Below are 16,859 nucleotides of genomic sequence, written 5' to 3'. Positions count from 1 at the left end.
AACATATGAAGAGGAAGAGCCTCAGGAGCTCCTACTCTGATCCACCCTCTCTCCTGCCCACTCTCACCTTTCTCTGCATTGAGAACACTCAGAGCTATCCCCACACTACCCCTCACATACCTGATCCTATTTTCTTCTAGCAGAAAGCTCACAATGTTTAATGCTGTGCTATCTAGCACTTTGTATCCATTTTAAAACCATCTGATAGGCAGAAACTAAAAAGGAAGAACAAAACAACCCCCCAAAGTTCTCCAACTTCCCTCATCAGACAAATGCTTGATTCCCAGAGGACCTCAGTCAGTTAAGTGAAACAAAATATTATAACAGGGAAGGAAGACTGATAAACTTCATACAAATCTCACTGTGTTGCCATTCGGGAAGGGAGTTACTGCAGTGAAAAAGTGAATGTGGGAAAGAAGTGAAGAGCTACAAAGAGAGAAAGAGTGAAAAAAAAGAACTTTTATTATACACTCGAGACTTAAAGGTGTTCCAGGGAATAGTGTGACAGAAAGTTTTAAATGAGAATTCCAGAAACTACAGATTCTTAAATGGAACTCTTGTTTAAGGGGTGGATTCTATAGGGAGTTTGAATTAAGTGTCTCTGCTGTAGCATCTAGATGTTTTCTCTTTCATTTAGCCTCTGGAGTTTGAATGTACTTTGTCATGAGAAAAAAACAGTAGAGCTTTATACAGCCCCCACAGTAAAAAGCAAGAGAAAACCCAGGTTTATATAACCAGCTTTTTACATAAATATTACATCAGGATACATTTCAAATGAAAACACACACATACACACACACAGCTGTCTTCCTTATCCTTTCTATTTTAAAATTCATTTCATACTTTAAATGTTGTTGATTTTTCACAAAATAAGTGAAAACCAAGTCAGAGTTAAACACCTCAGAATAATTTTAGCCCTATATTACCTGGAAAATTTACCACATCATGGAGGGTCACAAAATTCTGTTTTAAAGCCATTTAAGGCACTGACAATTATGGGATGTTTTGCTGCAGCCCAGGGCAACTAGAAATGGTCATGGATGTTAGCTAACTCCCTTCTCAACAGTCTGAGAAAAGGGAAAAAAAAACTGTAAGTTTTCCCCATCTGTTATTTCCTTTTTTTTTCTTTTTGGCTGTGGAAAAGTAAAATTATGCAAGAGCTTTTGAATGTAAAGGCTGTGTGTGCTTTTTCCCTTTTTGTCTCTGTGTACCGGTTATGTGATGTTGCGTAACTGAGTACAGAGTAGGCGGTTAGCGTTTACTATTGATTTACACTATGCCATCTAATGAATTCAGAACACCGAAAAGAAAGGAGCAGGAGGGGGAGGGAGGAAAAAAGAGAGAGAGAGACAAGCAGGGAGAGAAAAAAGGAGGAAAAAAATGGATGGGAGCAAGAGCTCATTTACAGAAACAATTCTACTGCCTGGAATAGTTTCATTCTTATTCCCTCTAGCTCTGACTTTCTGTTATTGTTCAGGTCTCAGAAAAATGGACTTGAGCTAGTGACCCCAATATTCCAATCTTATTTCTAATGAGGATTACTGGCAGGTGAATGTCTGAAAGTACTAATGTGTCAAATTACTTGAAAGCAATTCCACTAAACCATCAGACTTCTCCATATGCACCTATTTGTTATTCTCTTGATGCATTTGGGAATCAGTATCTGTGATAGCCCATGCTATGGTCCAACTAGTTTACCTAGTCAAAAATATCATTTGAAAGATACACAGGGATATCAACAGGACAAAGAAATGTGTCAATTTTGCCATCTCCTTTAAAAATTCATGAAGAAAGCATTTAGAAATCTTTGAATGGGTCACTATTTTACTTTGGAAGAATATATGCCACACATTATTTGGCTAAACAGAACAGCCCAATGTAGGAAAATGAAATAGAAATGGACAATGAGGAAAGACTCTAAACTGATGAACATGCTTGTAAACAAAATTTAAATACTTTCCTATACTGTGCTTACAGAGGGCATTTCAAATTTGACTTCTGATCTGGATGACTACTGACATCCCTAGTCCTCTGAGGCTTCCAGGGGCTTCCCATGCCATTCAATGAGTTCCCAAAGCCGAGGCTAGAAAGTAAGGACGAATTTGACTCTGCTGTTGAACAAGGACCATCCCGTACCTGAGTGTCCTCCTGTGGCTCAGAACAGTCATCAAAATGAGAAAAAGAAACAGAAGTTCTCTTCATTAGCAGCCAGCTAGAGAGCAAGGCAGGGGACTTGTACCCTTCCTGAATGTGTGTTTGTAAACGATGAATGGAAAAAAATCACAGGAGGTCATCCAAAGGAAGGAACAAGAGTTTGGGGTTTCAATTCTGATCATCCAATGACTTTCTCTTTTCACCCATTTTTGGCTTAGAAAATAATAAACAGATGCCTACTCCATCCATTTTCTGGGGATATTTTAATGACCAATGGCCATGTATATACATGGTTCATACCTAGGCACCTAGCAAAGTGTTTGGCACATTCTTTATGCTCAGCAAATATTTGTTGAAATAGTAAAATGATTATAGGAGAAATAAATATCTCTGCAAAAAAAGGATAGAAAAGCCTCAGAAAATATTTTCCAATGATTTACAGGAAATCTTAGGCTATACTTAGACTGCAGACAAAATAATGATGTAGGTAAAGTATCAAACAGTTATTTGGGGATCAGTGACTTTAGTTTCATTTTATTAGGGAAAAAAAGCTTAACAAAAATTGTAATACTGATAATATTGGCAAAGTTTTGTGTCCATTTCCACCAGCCCTTTGGACTATTTTTCATTTCAGTCTTGGGCACAGAAAAGCCCATTTTAATTTCCATGGACATATTCTAAAGAAAAAGTCATGGGAGAGCAATATAATTCATCTTTTAAAAAATACTGAGAAGAATGTAGCCATTTAGTAATGGGAGAGAATATAGCTTTTTGTTGAAGGGCAAGGCAGGTTGAGTTTTGATTAGGTTATGCAAATTTAAATTAATAGAAGGGCAACCAAGAATGTACTGATTTCCATTTTCTTGGTTAAACAGGAGTTTTAAATTTCTGGATTAGAAAGTCAGAAATGCTATCTTTCAGTTAATTGAAGAATAAGACCTTTAGAGAAAGAGTTGCAAGTATAAGCTCTCAAAAATTCCAGTTGAAGGAGTTCCCTTGTGGCACAGTGGGTTAAGGCTCTGACATTGTTACTGGATTGCGGCTATGGCAGGGCTTTGATCCCTGGCCTGGGAACTTTCACATGTCACAGGCAAGCCAAAAAGAAGAAAAAAAGAAAAATTCTAGTTGAAGATTTAAATAAAAATGTTTTTGGCAATGGTAGCCATAGTACTTTTTATAAAGTGGGACTGCAATCTTGTTAACTAATCTGGGTGGGACTAAGCATGTGAAACTTTTTTAAAGTTTTTTTTTTAATTTGATCATTAGTATAATCTAATCTAATTCAGCAACTCCATTCAATAAGCATCCTGACAGTACATCAACAAGACCATCCCACGTGCTATTGTTCACTGCATAGATTCTTAAAAGTGGATGAGAATGTGCCTGGCTCCATCATTTTAAATATGAAAATACATAAAGCTGAAGCTTATATGGTAATTTTCTCAAGGATGTATATTTTGAGATAGATCTGGGATTTGGACCTAAAGCTCAGAGTTCATTTCTCCACAGCACAAAATAAGTCAAAAGTTGCATAAAATAAATCATTTTAAATGCTATAAAGATTTCAAAATATTTTTTTAAAGCCAAGGAGTCCTTACATTATGTAAAATGTTCATCTCGGAGTTATAATTAATTTTCCATCTTTAATCTGAGTCTCCTCTTCATTCTCTTTTCTTTCTCCTCTTACTCTTTAGATCTTTGGATAGAGTCTCTTTTACTCTATTTCTCACTCATTTATCTCCAAACCTGACCTCAAATTCTTCCCTTTTTCTCATTTTTCATCTGTTTCTCCAACTTTATTATTCTTCCTCAAAAAATTATTTTTTGTTTATGTGTTTTGAGATCCTCAGAAACCATAAAGGAAAAGGTTGTATTTAGTACTGCATAATACACAGGTCTTTGGTATATACTTAAATTAAAAAACTGCAACAACGGAGTTCCCGTCGTGGCACAGTGGTTAACGAATCCGACTAGGAACCATGAGGTTGCAGGTTCGGTCCCTGCCCTTGCTCAGTGGGTTAACGATCCGGCGTTGCCGTGAGCTGTGGTGTAGGTTGCAGACTCGGCTCGGATCCTGCGTTGCTGTGGCTCTGGCGTAGGCCAGTAGCTACAGCTCCGATTCAACCCCTAGCCTGGGAACCTCCATATGCCGCGGGAGCGGCCCAAGAAATAGCAACAACAACAACAACAACAACAAAAAGACAAAAGACAAAAAAAAAAAAAAACAAAAAAAACTGCAAAAAGGTACTGACAGCCTGAGGGTAAACTCTAGGTCTAGGATTTGCCTGTTTTACAGCTGCCTGGACTTCTGCACTGGCAGGGAGGAGACTGAGCCTCCTGCTATAAGGAATCTCATTGAGATAGAGAGAAAAAGCTCACAATTTCCAGACCCAACCAGTCATCTTCCCACTACTCCAGGTCACCTTTCTGTTTCCTTTTCTTTCTTTCCATTCCACCATCACAACTATTTCGAGGTTGATTATGGCTCAGCAGAAGATCCAGAGAAACCCTAGTGCCTTAACTTGGTTTTCTGCAAAACTCTCAATTCCAAAAAAAGATGGAGAGTTGCATACTAAATTTGCAGTTATACAGAAAGCAAAGTCTGACTTGGTTAAAAGAGAACTCAGACCAGAGAAAGAGATCTCTGTATAACAGAGGCTTTGCTGTCAGAATCATTTAGATTGTATCATCTTCTCCCTTATAAAGCTTAACTCTTATGGGGTTTATAATTCAGCTAAAATGATAAAGCTCCAGGCTGAAATGTAGCTCTAGCCATCTTAGAGTGGGAGGTATTTTCTACCTTATTCTTTAGGAAAGAACATATATAGCAAATATTCAGCCATTTCAATGACATCTGGATTCTGACCACCTACCTTTCCCTAAGAAAAAGTAGGTGCTAATCAAGGAGCCTGATCTACAGTGAGCTAAACTGAGCAACATCCCCTGTGGAATGAAGGACATGATATTGGGAGATAAAAGGATGTTCTATTATTTTAAAAGGCTTAATGTATACACTTGGCTAGATGTTTCATTCCACTTTATTGATGTGAATAGGATTTCAGCAATGCTTTGTTGAAAAGTCTCCCATTATTATTTGCTAACTAGAAAACATTACAATTATAGGAGGCAGAAATTACCGTGGTTTCCTTAGCTGTCTTTCCTCCTCATAAGCCCATTCTCAGGGTAGCTATAAGATATAATTTTTAAAAATCCTTGCTCTGACGTCTCTAGTATTGGCTATACTGTCTAAAGTACCATACTAGGCCACAGTGGTGAAAAGGGAGAGGAGGAACTTCAACTAGAAGATTTAATTCATTATTTTTAAAATTAATTAAAATTAATAGACCAGAAGGAAACTAGCATTTATTGAGAACATATTATCTGCTACATACTTCATTGATATTATTCCATTTAATACAAATCCCTTGTGAAGTAAGAGGGGCCTAAGTTTCATAGATTAGCAACCTGGTTACAGAGCTGTTAGCTAACTTGCTTAAGGACACTGAGCTAATTAAAAAGTTGCGCAGGGGAGGCTCAGGATCTGTTTGACTCCCAGGCCCACATGTCCTATAAGGTACTGTAACGCCAAAAGCAAAGTATGAAGCTATCTAACCAAAAAAAATCTCCATGTCAATGATGAGAACCACCACAGGCCCCAAGTAGGGGGTGGGAAGAATAAATGACTCCTAAAAAGAAATAGATTCTTGCTTTGCCCTCAATTATGATAAAACCTTGTTTTCCAAATGCATATTTGGAAAATGTTCCTTGTCGTAGGTAAAGGAACATACAATTTCCCAGGAAACTTTAAATCAGAACAGATATTTGAATGTTTTAAAATTTTCCTTTAAAGATTTATACTGGATAAAAGTGAAAAATACAATGCATATAAAATCCAATGGTTAATATATTGCTATGTATATGTGTGTATGTACATACAATTTTTTTCTCATTACCAAAATTTCTGGCAATTACTATATAGTACTTGGCAAAATCTAAACAATGAACATGTTGAGCCAGGAGAAAAGGAAAGAACAAGAAAAGGAGGAGGCGTGTGGGGGGGCAGAGTGTAAAGATAAAGTTTTATTATTTTAATTTGGCAAATGAGTATTTCTCAAAAGTCTTTTTTATAATGAATCTTTTACACATAGACATTATTTTATAACACCTTTATAAACACTTGTTGAAGATAACATTAGAACCCATTGAGTAAATAACAGCAGTTTTAAAAAATCTACAGTTTGAAGTCCTATAGAATTTACTAACTTTGCACTTTGCTATGAAGCATTCTTTCAAAATAGTTTATAAAATTGGAGAATATATTCCATCTTTCATGCAATACAATTTGGGGGGGATGACTCTTTCACAACTGTATTTGTGTGTGTGTGAGAGAGAGAGAAAGACACAAAGAGGAAGAGAGAGAGGGAGAAGTACTTTTTTTCAAGACACTTTCTCAATATATTTTGAAAATCATAATTTAGTGAAGAATTTAAAATAATAGCAGCCAAACAGATCTGAAAGAAAGAATTAATAGTTCTTAGGCAGCACTAATTTATTCCTGAACTTTTAATGTCTTTGTTGCTCTGTCTTTCCCTCCTTTTTCTCTCAAGTCTGAATTTGTTTGGGAGCAAGAAGGAAGAAACACTAGCTTCTGGTTTAGAAGAAACACAAAAAAGGAGAAAAGTAGACCACCTTCTGGATCCCCCTTCCCCATCCTTATAAGACAGAAAAGCAACAGTAAACTGATCAACAGGAAAAGCAACAACAAGGACTCTGCTAGTTTTGTGGTGTAGGCAAAAGCAGGATTTGTATCTGCACAATTTCAAGGGCTTTCTTCAAAATTTCTTTTCTCTAGATGCTCCCACAACACTGAAGACACATGTCTATTGAAGGAAATAAATGAAACTTGGGGAAAAGAGGAGGCACTCCTTATTTTCACATAACATTTAAACACACGATCAAGATATAACTTGCAACATTAAGAAAATTATCTTAAATTGAACCTGCTAAAAATAACTCACAATACCCTCTCCACTAAAACAAAACAAAATAAAGCAAAAATTCACAACCAGTTATTTTGATTGGTGTAAACAGTGACATGAAAGTAACAGATGGAAGCCCAGTTTTACTCACACATCATACTCACTAAACACAATCACAAGCATCCCCACAAAAATAACTTAACAATGGTGACTCTGGCCTTTTGCTTCAAAAATATCTTTTTTTCGGTGGGTTACCTTAAAGACTTCAGGAGGCTTGTGAAAAATGGTGTAGAATGAAACCAACACATCTGTCCATACCTAGAAAAAGGAAAGAGCTGCCAATCACAGCCTTCAAAGAAGAGGGATCTTGTCACCTTTGTCAAGTCCTTTCTCAGGATTGGAACAGGTGTTCTTTTCTTGTGTATTATTTTTTGTTGTCTGGTAGTATTTTTAGGAAAGGTGATATATTTGTACTTTCAAAAACACCATACTACATAGTATCTAAAAACTTCCATAAATCAAATAATTAAAAGTTACAAATCTTCCTGCTAATTGCTCCTCAAAGTTGAAAGAAAGGTTATTTTTTTACCTTACACCATGCCTTCTGATCTGACAGTGTCATTCAATCAATAATTTCAATGTCAGTTACTGATTTTCACCTCTTTTATTACAAAGACTTCCAGAAATAATGAAATGGTGCTGATCTGCTTGCTTTCACTCTATATAACATCTATATTTATATGCTTTGCTTCTATTTGGATCTATATTTATCTGCTTTATCTGCCTACAGTGCATCTGTTTCTCATACACACAGACATATATTTATATATATACACACATACTGTATATATATATATATATAGGTTATATATAAACACACATACCCACAAAAAATGTATGAATGCATGCTAGTGTACTGACTTCAAATGCATGCAGGTGCATAAATACTCAGACACATGACAAATATACAAAGAACATAAAAGTACATGTAAACATAGTTCCACTTGGAGAAAGATAGCTCAAAAACAGGCCTGTCTAGATACTTGGATGTTGGCCTTTGAGGCTTAGACATCACTGAGGGACAGCCATAGGCTACTCTGGGAAGGAGAAAACCCTTCTGGAGGCAAAACTATATAACGAAATAGAGATCCAATTTATTCATTTTAAAGACAAGGAAACTGAGACACTGAGAGGCTAAGAGTAAAGATTTTATAAACTGGCAGAGCTGGAAGTAGAACCCAAAATCTCTGCCTTCTAGACAAATACTCTTATACTGTGCTAAATTGAAATGATGAAAACATTTTTCTCAAACCCAATATCATCTACTATCCACTCTTTTCTATTTTCCCTTTCTTTGCTGCATGAAATATAAGTAACCACCATTTACTAAAGGACAGGGATTAATCCAAATGGATGTCAAAATGTGCTATCTCATTTAATCCATATAATATCTCTGTAAAGTAGGTATTATTATTCATGCCCATCTTACAGATAAAAAAATTTTGAGACTTAGTGGGTTAAATGACTCACCCAAAATGACACAGCTCATAAACAGAAGAGCTGAGCTCCTGTGATACACCAAGGCCCATGTTTCTCCCACTAGATCATAATGCTTCCCTTCATACACAGCTGAGTGCCCTTCAAAGCCCACCCCACCCCCTCAACACCAGCACCACCACAGCCTAACCATCATTTAAACCTAGTAATGTATTTCAGGATACATAAAGAGCCTAAAGGAGAAATGCTCTCCGACTAAGAAAAAAAGTAAAAGAAGAGTGGAACCAGTCTCAGATATATGTACCCAGTATACAGCACATACCCAGTATATAGCACATACTGGTCTCAGTTATATGTACCCAGTATACAGTATACAACCACCAGAAAGTTGAAACATGTAAAATTCAGCCCCCAAAAATTACCCCATGGGTATTCTTAAGTGATTTAAAGTCTTAATAACTTCTAGTCTATGAACATTTTATGTCATTTTCATCAGAGGATTATAGCAAACTTATAAAATTGAATCAGATGGGAAATAGAGGCACGAGAAAGCATAGGGAAGAAAGAACCACACACCCCCCTCGTCTTCCTCTCCTGGGGCAACACATCCAAAAACAATATCCATCAAGATAATACAAAGCTAGAAGTAATCATTGGTATTTTTTGTCCCCACTGAAGTGTTTAGAACAAATCCAGGAAAGAAAGTAGGCCTACATATGGTAAGGTAATTTTACACAAATTTTCTCAGCTAGTAACCTGTCATGAGCTATCCCAACACACAGGAGTTTTACACTTTGTTCAGTTCACACAGAACCCAGCACTAGGAGATGCCATGTGGATCTGTGAAACTCCCTGGGGCATACTGCATCCATAAGCCAAGCAACAGAAATTACACTGATCCATACATGCAGCTCTTCGTCTGTGACATATTGATAATTACTCTTTATTTGTGAATTACATCCAAGTTATAAAAACAAGTTTCAGACATTTGTCACAAACAGGGTACATTTTACTTAACTCTTTCAGAACATCGTCTAGCTCAGAGTACAGGAAATGGGAGCTGTCCTATGATGGGGCCTGATGTTGTGAAAAGACTATGGCTTGGAGAGAGACCAACCTGAGTAATCCCAGGTCTTCCAATTATTAGCAATATAAATTTAGGTTCATCACTTAAACATCTCTGAATCTCAGTTTCATCACCTGTGGAATGAAGAATAAAATTACCTATTTTGCAGGAATATTTTAAGGATTAGAGAGTCCCAGTGCAATGTCCTCCTCATAAAGGGGGGCATTAAACATTAATTATTATATGTTTAAGAAGGCCTTTTGGCTGTGACTTTCTATTGCAGCAATGATACAGAATTCTTCTGAGGTACTTTTTATATTCATTTAATTAAAGAAAAACTTTCCTGTGATCAGGTACGTTCCAAATAATGACAGAAATAAAAAGCATTTCAAGGTGTAACATTTTCACTGAAAGATCTTAAAGTACTTAATAACCCTTGACTTTGGGGACGGCTGGTACTCTCATTTTACAGTTGGGAAAAAGGAAGCTCAGAGATGCATCCCCCAAATGAACAATAATAAAAAAAAAAAATCGCCAGCAGGAGTGAGTAGAATTTCTATCTCTAACTTCTAAACCCTATAGTGTCCAGCTGAGGAATAACTGCTGCAAGGTCACAGATACAAAGGGCCATGCTTTCCCCAAGGCTTTTTGAGATTATTCACTGAGGCCAAAAACATTAGGTAATGCTGTGTACATCTGCTGAGATAACAGCGCTGAGTCAGGGTTAGGTCAGGGTTTCAGGTTTTAGGGGTGGGGTGAAAAGTGGCTTTCAGATCAAATGATGAGAGTAGTTTAATTTAAGCAGTGAGCAAGCCATACAGTATTTAATGTAAGAGGAGAGGAAAGAGGAGACAACCACAGCCAAGAGAAGGTGGGTGGGAACATAGACTCTGTGGGGCTCAAATGGGTAACTGTGCTCACATAGGAAAGCCTCCCATGCTCCTGCACATGGGGACATGAACAAAAAAGCCCAGGGTGCAGCATAAATCCTGCCATCCCAATAACACACACAGATGTTCCACCATTGTTTTCTTTTATGCACATTTTAATTAAGAGATCAGAATCAAGCATTAAAATGTTATTAAATGGCTTGTTTACATTTTCACTATATGTCATTTATTATGCATTTTCTAAATGTGTGCATATCTATTCAGAAGGATTATTTGGAATTTTTATGTTACTGTTACAACTGTCCCTCTTACTCACCCCACTTTTTAGCTAACCAAGTAACTGTGAAAAAGCCTTTTTGGTCTAAGAGTGTAGTAGAGACTCTCCCTTGTTTAATTCTCAGTGAAGCAGTGCCCATCCCCCAACAAATCTCCTTGCAGAGTGACAAAGTGCACTCCAGCACTCCAACGCTCCTGGAGGTCCTGGGTTCACTGCAGCCTTTTGGATTACTCACGAGAGGCCCAATTTCAGATGTTGCCCCATTGTCCTCATAAGAAAATAGTCTTTCTATCTTCACTACTCCTTTTCACTAAGTAGTTCTGAAAACCTCAGGAACTTCAAGCTACCACATGGAGGAACCTGGCCTCCTCCAAGACTCCCTTGGAGGGGACACAGTGGGAGAAGTGGGAAAAAGTAGATTTTTTTTTTTCGTTCTTCAACCCATTACTTGGTTTTATAGTACATTACCCCAATAGGAATCTCTTTGAGTCTATAGTATTACTCTGGAGTTGAGACAGATACCCACAGTTTGCCTTCTCCCAGACTCCACAGATATTAAGACTTACTCTCATAATCCACATGCAAGTGTGGACCACAGTCTGCCTGTATCATACGGTTCAAGCACTTTAACAATAGGGCATTGACCTAGAAGTCCACAATTCATATAATGCCTTATGAATACTGGTACATGGACTTGTATGATCTCAGAGGGCAGGACTCAGGTTTCCTGCATATTCAGTTCTGTGCCTGGCATATTGTGAGTGCTCAGTCAGTCCAAGTAAGAGAGGTGAATTTTTTTTTTTCCTTTCGTTTTCTTTTTCTATTTGTTATCCAGGGTAAGCAGAATGCTTGTGCAGAGCACGCATGAGACAGAAACACATTCTAATCCTACTGTCAAATTATATTCTTTTAGCCGTTTCATTTATAGCAGAAATGATCTATAAAAAGGTTTCCATTACTGTAAGTATAACCTTAAGGTAAGAGTTAAATTGAGTCTGCTATAACTGGTGGACCAGATAGGACTCAGTGAAGAGTAATGATACAGCTTTAAATCAAGTTTCTTTTGGAAGGAAATTTTAAGATGTTACCACAGACAGAATAAAATTAGCATAACTCTTAGGAAAGCATCTTAGCAATACACATTAAAAACTTTAAAAGATATGAATGCTATTTGATGTCTAGGAATTTATCTAAAGGAAATAAAGATCCACATGTAGACTTAGAAGTGAGTGCTTATCATGGTGTACTTAGCATTGTGAAAGATGAGAAATCTTGTCTGACAAAAGAGGGTTGATTAAATAAATGATAGTGCATCCATATACTGGAATACTATGCAGCCATTAAAAATAATATATTGAATACTACTTAATAACATGAAAATATTTTAGCTATATTAATAAATGAAAAGTCATTTTGGTCAAAAATATGTAAAGGTTGATCTACTGTATAATTAAGTATTGCTGAGTTAAATATTGTTTAAGAAGTGATAGATGGGTATACACATGATGGAAATAATAGAAAATATATATGAAAACATTAAAAGTGGTTGTTTCTGGGCAGAATTTTAAGTAATTTTTTTATTTTAAATTTTTTCAAAATGAACTTTTTCATAATTAATTTTATAACAAAATTTTACTTAAAAAATTAATCTACACTAACCTTCCTTCCCGAAAGTTTTAAAAAGTGATTTTTCTATAGACATTTCTGTCCCTAGGAGTCTTCTCTCTCCTGTTTTTAGCTAGTATATGTTGTTTTCTAAAATCTTTAATGTTTGAGACTGTGCAGTTATAATAGGTCCTTTACCTCTTAAATAGAAATCTTTAACTATGGTTTTAGTCTTAGCCTTTTCTTTAGAAAAAATTCCAATGACCTGTGAGTTAATGATATGGAATCTTAAAAATTAGAATGGGGCTTCTGTACCCATTTATCATAAAGTCCTAAATTTTGCTTTCAATTCAGGTCCGTAACAGCAAATAATATCATTAAGTTGTATCATTTAGGCCCACAGTATAACACTTATGCCCTTTAGAAGGTTCTAAACTTTTTCATTTATTTTACCAATGCTATATTGTTTAATAGATGGTGATATTATTGAGAATAAATGGAATATATAGTCAATCATTCAGAAAGAAACACCATAGGTTCAGTCAAATAAGGAGGAGCTTGGTTTAAGGAAGCCTAATTTCCTATGCAGCATTTGATGTAATAATCCCTGTATTTCTCATACTGACAGCTCTTTATAAGAGATACCACCCCTTCCATGGCTTTTATTCACCTGTACACTCACACTCAGTCACAGGTGATTGTACATGGGACCACAAGGTAGGAAGAAAATGGAGGAGCCATGGCAGGCCACAGGTGGTTCCAAGTTATAAAGCAGGAAGAGGATATATGGTCTATTAATACTAAAAGAAAATTAGAAATGTGGAGAAAAGCCAAGCCATGATATTCAGTCTATTACAGTAAAGTTCCATGAGCTCCCCCCACAAAGGTTCCTGGAACAGCACTGGATCTGGAATCACCTCACCAGAACCTCTCCTTAGAATTTCTTTATTGTGCCATTTGTATTTCAAAAACATATGCACATCACTTGGGTAAACCGAGTCTCTATTCCTTTAAATAAAATAATGATAATAGTAACAATAACATCTGATAGCCAAACTTGGGGTTTAATTAGAATCCAACACACAGACTTTTCTGAAACCTGAGTTTCTGATCTCACCATGGCATTTTCAAATAGCTAAAGTGAAAATCAAAGGTTTCTATGTTGGGTCTGAAGGATTATAAATTTAGGTGTCCATGATATGCAATAGGACAACCACTTACAAAGACAGGGAGTTACTCTTGAGACCATTTTATAGGCTTCTGGGTTCCCACTGGATAATGGCAGTAAGCTAAATTTGAACCTTCTAAATATCTTCCAAAAGTAATGTAGATCAACAAGGAGAGAAAATAAAACCACAACTTAAAACTATATCATAAAGACAGAGAAAGCTACAAACTTCAACTTCTGTGCAAGTAGGAAAATAAACATTCTGAAACAAGAAGAGCCAGTGTGGGTGCCCACACTAGAATGGTGACTGGAGACAATTCTACCTAGGAGTCCAGCAGGACTATTAATCCTAGGTAGTAATCACAGCTTTAGGGAGGAGGTGTGTTCTGGAAGAAGCTTAGTGTGAAAAATATAAATGCAAGGGCCATTCTAAAACCTGCTAAATCAGAATTTCAAGAAGTGGTACCCAGGTCCATATTTTTAAGCTCCCAAAGTGATTCTGAAATACTCTAGAGATGAGGACCAACATGACTGGGTAAGTTCAACTGTTATATCCATCTCTCTTAACTTCATAAACAAAAATTCTGCTCCTGCCCAGCCAGTCTTCTTGTTCTCCATCCTTCCTTGCCCCTGAAAAGAAAGTTAATTTATGTCTTTCTGTATCGGTTCCTGACTTCTCCCATCTGGAAAGCCCTGTCCGCTCCTTACTGCCTTTTTAATTCTTCCCCAGTTCCAAAATTGGGTTCAAGTTCTACTTCCCTTCTTCTAACTCATATTAATTCTACTCACATTAATAAACTCCAGAAAATGTGTTTTCCCCTCTGTTTTATACCATTATGGAAACAATAATTTATGTTCGTCTTACATCTCAGTGAGATCATAAACCATATGTGTCCTGTAGAAGTGTTCATATGGTTTTGTTGGTACCTCTTTGCTATGTATGTCCAGGACTTTTCATAGGCTGCAGAAACAATGAAAGTAGCACCTGTATATTCATTATCAAATAACATAGGGTATGCACATTTACCTCCAGAAACTGCTCAGTGTCCATTCCTTGCACTCCATAGGCTTACATTCTAAAGAAAATACTTATGTAGAAATGGAGGGAGAAAAGGAGTTTGTATCTCCAGCCCTAATCCCTCCTCTGAGCTCCTGAGTTATATATCAACTAACCACTCAGTTTCTTCACTTGGATAAGAATCTCAAAGTCAAAGTTTACCCCGCCTCAATTAACTCACAATTATTTCTGCCCCCAAATCTGCCCTTTTCCCATATCCCCATAGCATCCAACTCTATGGAGTTACTGATACTGCCATTTACCCAGTTGCTTAGGCCAAACACTTTTGACTCATCACGCCTGATCTATTTCTTTCTAACCTACAGCACATCGAGTCCCTCGGCAACTGCCTTCAAATTACCAATAAGTTAATTGAATTGAATCACTTTTCCTCCCTTCTACTGCCATGGCCCACCTCATATTTGGCTACCAGAGTAACTCCTAACTGGTCTTCCTGTTCCACCCTCACCTCCCTTAGCCTACTATCCACAAAAAAGCCAGAGATCTCTTTAATCTGTAAATTTGATTGTATACCCTTTTGAAAACCCTCTTATGACTTCCCCGTCAGTCTTTACCACACTCTTCCTTGAAAAGTTAAAGTTGTTCTTACATTACGATATCTATTCCCTCCACCCCAAATTCTCTTACTTCTGACCACCCTATGCTTAGCTTCTTCTCATTATTTAAATCTTTGCTCAAATGACTCCTGCTCAGCAAGGCATTCCCTACTAACTTTTCTTATTTCAAATAGCACTTTCTCCATTATGTATCCCTATAGTCTACCCTCTTACCCTGCATTATTTCCCCCAGATCTTACCATTATTTAAAATGATACGTTTTTGCTTACTTAATTATTGACCTTCTCTAGTTTCACTACAAAGCAAGCTTTATAGGAGACTTTAATTTCTCACTGTGTTCTCAGTGATTAGAAGAATGCCTAAAACATTATAGGTGGTTGACAGATCTTAAGTGACTGGATGGATCAAATATTCTAGTACTTATCAATCTCATCCCAGTCACATCAACTTTAAATAGAAAATCTTTATTCTGCATGATATAGTGGCTGCTCTAGACTGTCCCAGAGACCTTTGTTCTTTCCATCTGACTGAACAGGCCAGTCTGGGCACCCAGTGACATGCTATACCTCAGGGTTTGGAACAAGTTCTTGGGAGAAGTAAAGTCAAATTAGATAGTTAACTAAAAATAATATCTCTGGGTCTATAAAGGCAGTTTTTCTAGTCCAACTGATCCCGGTGGCTTAGACTGGCATGAAATGCTGACAGGGCAATATTGTGTCTGAGGAGGTCCCAACCCAAAGGGGAAGTGAGGCATCATTTTATTTGTGAAAGTACCAAGTACAACTCCTCTTTGTGTCCAAAAAGTTCAGAACATTGATCAGCAGAGCAGAGTTTCAATAAATGTTGTTCAACAAAGGAATAAACTGATCCATGCAACATACAATAATAGAATTTTAAGTGCTAGTTTTCCATGTCTAAGCTCAATGATAGTGTTAACAAATCTCAGTGAAAAAGCAAGTGCCTCAATTAGACATATGATATATAAAAGTCATTCCTTCAGTCTTTTTTTCCCTTCATAGACTAGACTGAAAAAGTCATTGTGAAGGACCATGCCTTATCTATCTTGCATCCCCCGTTCTTAGCATGGCATCTAGCTGTAGAGGGAGAAAAATTCCAAAGTAAAGGATAAAGAAGTTCGAAGTCCTGGCAGGAATCAGTGAGTATTAAAGAATGCCAGTCTGACATGATTATCAGATGTTAGGTGATGAAAATCATGCCAACTAACATATGGATTCCTACCCTGTTTCTATGGAAGATTTGAGCTCTAAAATTATTTCCTGAATGCAGGAGAATCAGAGCTGATGCTGATCATTTACTATGAGACTGCTACTCTCCAGAATATTGCTGATCAAAGTGCTAGACATTCAATGCATGAGAATCTACATCTCTTTAGTTAACTCTCTCTTAGTAAAAAGGGTTTCTAACAACAGTGTGTTCACTAAGCATGAAAGCCTTTTAACATATAAGATGAAATATATAATACACCATTAAGTCAATATCCCTTGAGAGCATTCACGATGGTTAGGGTACCAACTGCCTTGGGTTGCCTGAGACTGAGATGTGGGATGCAGGACTGTCAATGATAAAA

The 16,859-nt window shown here is 36.9% G+C and overlaps 1 protein-coding gene across 29 annotated transcripts in view; it reads right to left on the bottom strand.

Moving 5' to 3' along the window:
* The window catches only part of ZBTB20 (zinc finger and BTB domain containing 20), an 812,500-nt gene that overhangs the window by 371,169 nt on the left and 424,472 nt on the right, over positions 1–16,859 (bottom strand). The window contains exon 1 of one of the 29 annotated variants that reach the window (XM_021071260.1): positions 7,389–7,451. The exons of the other annotated variants lie outside the window; for them this stretch is intronic. The gene's annotated coding sequence lies outside the window, so the exon portion shown is untranslated. Of the gene's footprint in view, positions 1–7,388; positions 7,452–16,859 lie in introns of those variants that run through there. 29 annotated transcript variants of the gene reach the window in all.

Source organism: Sus scrofa, chromosome 13, assembly GCF_000003025.6.
Source record: "Sus scrofa isolate TJ Tabasco breed Duroc chromosome 13, Sscrofa11.1, whole genome shotgun sequence".
Lineage (NCBI taxonomy): Eukaryota > Metazoa > Chordata > Mammalia > Artiodactyla > Suidae > Sus > Sus scrofa.
The sequence above is the reverse complement of the archived record's forward strand: the minus strand, read 5'-3'. Positions and strand labels throughout refer to the sequence as shown.